General features: G+C 37.9%; 1 protein-coding gene across 5 annotated transcripts in view; it reads left to right on the top strand.

Annotated features, from left to right (window-relative positions):
• Positions 1-2,425, top strand: part of LOC117181604 (phospholipid-transporting ATPase ID) — an 80,318-nt gene that overhangs the window by 22,153 nt on the left and 55,740 nt on the right. The window lies entirely within an intron of this gene.

Below are 2,425 nucleotides of genomic sequence, written 5' to 3'. Positions count from 1 at the left end.
CAGCGGAGGAGGCTGCTGAAACACTCGGACTTGACTTCAGTATTAGGGGTGAGCAAAATGCATCAAATCTTATCTATCTCGAGTACTCACTCCTGAAAGCCCCGATTAAGAAAGCACAAGAGTAAAACTTTCATGAACAGCTCCTCGATAAGAGGATGCACGGTATCTTCCACAGAAATGTGAAGGATCAGTCAATGTCTTGTGAGCTAACGTTTGCTTTCCTTAAATCGCCCGAATTGAAGTCTGGGACAGAGGGTTTCATTTTTGCATGCCAAGACGGTGTCATTTCCACCTTAACTTACCGTTGACACATTTTGAGCCAAGACATTCCCGATGATAGCTGCAGGGCGTGCCATGCACACCCCGAGCATACTATTACTAGCTCACATACTATCTAGTTGTCCAACTCACGCGGAAACAACCTACATTCAAAGGCGCATTGCGGCACTAAGAGTGCTTTATTACCATCTCTGTCACTCCTACGGCATTCACCTTAATATCGCTCTAAATGCTCCTAGGGAAATTGAGTCAATTGTCGAGAATGGGAAGTGCCGCATATACTGAAACTTTATATTCTCGGCAATTGTTTCTGTTGCTCACTCGAGGCCTGACATGGTTCTTCTTGACTTCGAGAAGCGAACCATTGTTCGTTATCGAATTTTCGGTACCAGCTGACAAAAACATCATAGCCAAGGAGAATGGAAAGAAAGAGAGGTATCGAGACCTTATAAGGAAGTTGCAACGATTGTACCCGGAATATTCTGTTAAACTGATCGTCCTTATCATCGGCGCTCTTGGAGGTGCCAAGCTTTCACTTGCTAATGGCCTAAAAAGCATCCCTGCGTGTCAACAATATGCTAGAACACTTGCGGGAAAAACGCATAAGGCGGTTGTCCTTTGGTCACTCCGTGTTCTTAGGGTGCACGAGGCTTTTGCTGGATCGTCGTATTGATTCCTTTACAGACTGTAACCACCTATCTCACGGTTGTGAGACGTGGTTGTGGCTGAAGTTTTACCGCGATTTCGCTGGAAGCGGGTGCAATTTTTCAGATTAGCACCCGCTCCCGGCGAAATCCTGCGGTTGTCCTTATGACAAATTTTTAATTATATATATATCACTTTTTCTATAATATATCGTTATAATTGTCTTAAAGTGTATGAAAAGAGTTTTCCAAAACACTATAATAAAAGTTTAATTCGATCATCCTAAAAGAAGTTACACTAACCTGAAGGTGAAGAAACGCGTGAAAAAAGTGAAAACTTCAGGCCCCTGTTTATTCACAACCGGTAGATAAATGAACCTATAGTTTCATGGATTCATGTAGGTCCACTAGGACTATATTCAGGCCAAGTTTCAACCCGATCCAAAAAAAGTTAATTTTAGATGGGAACACCTGGCGTCTTCTGCCCCACTAATAGTACCGAAAGCAATTAAAAATAGACTACTGTTATAGTACATAAATTTACCTTTAAAACGAGCGTAAGAACAGTTAAAAATATTCATTACTGTAAATGTTACACAAGAACTCCGATATAAGAACAGTTTCGGGGGTTGCGTCGCACTGGCCTTGAGATTAAATCAGTCTGTGGAAACGTTACAAGTCTTGTAAACTGGTGGCGACCCTTTGTATTGTTGAAGCTGCCACACACGACCACACGACTGTGGAACTGCGTTGGCCAGCATTTCTTGGAAGGATTAAATCAGTCGAACCTACATAGGCGTTCTTGTATATTAACAATTTAAGAAAACATCACCATTTTAACTATTTTGGCAATAGCTTAACTTAAAAAATTGACATAATGAGTTATTCGCAGGCTATTTTATTTAGCATTCAAATAGCTTTTGACCGATTTAAGAGAAAAAAATGTTACGAAGAATTCATCAAATTAACAATCTAAAATTGTTATATTTTAAATGATGTAAAACGCGGCTAAGCGGCGCATATTGTGTAAACCTGTTACCCACAAATTTATCCTTTGTAAATAATGACCTTTTCGTTGAATAATAAAACTTTAAGATTAGCGATCGTTTCAGTTTTCATGAATATTATACTCCATTTTAAAGTTTTTTGTAGAAATTTGTGCAATGGATCATATTTTTCAGTACCCGAAAAAGCTTTATGCAACTTTTATGTAGATATGAAGTTTTTTTGTCCGGTAGAATGATTTTTGTAAGAATTTTCAGTTTTGTGGTGAAAAGCGTTTCATAGTGTTTTATTGTAAACCAAATGTGTAATTGTTTTCAGTGGTAATCGATTAGTTTAAAGGATTAAAAATATCTTTCACGACTTCGAAAAAGAATCAAATATCTATTATAACATGTATTTTAATATGCTTTACGTATTAATACATAAGAATAGTAAACCTGGTTATGTTCCAAATAACAATAAGCAGATTGTTTAATGTTTCCATAAAATTTAAAACT

The sequence above is a fragment of the Belonocnema kinseyi genome, chromosome 10, assembly GCF_010883055.1.
Source record: "Belonocnema kinseyi isolate 2016_QV_RU_SX_M_011 chromosome 10, B_treatae_v1, whole genome shotgun sequence".
Classification (NCBI taxonomy): Eukaryota; Metazoa; Arthropoda; class Insecta; order Hymenoptera; family Cynipidae; genus Belonocnema; species Belonocnema kinseyi.
Note: the sequence above shows the minus strand (reverse complement) of the source record. Positions and strands in the feature narration are given on the sequence as shown.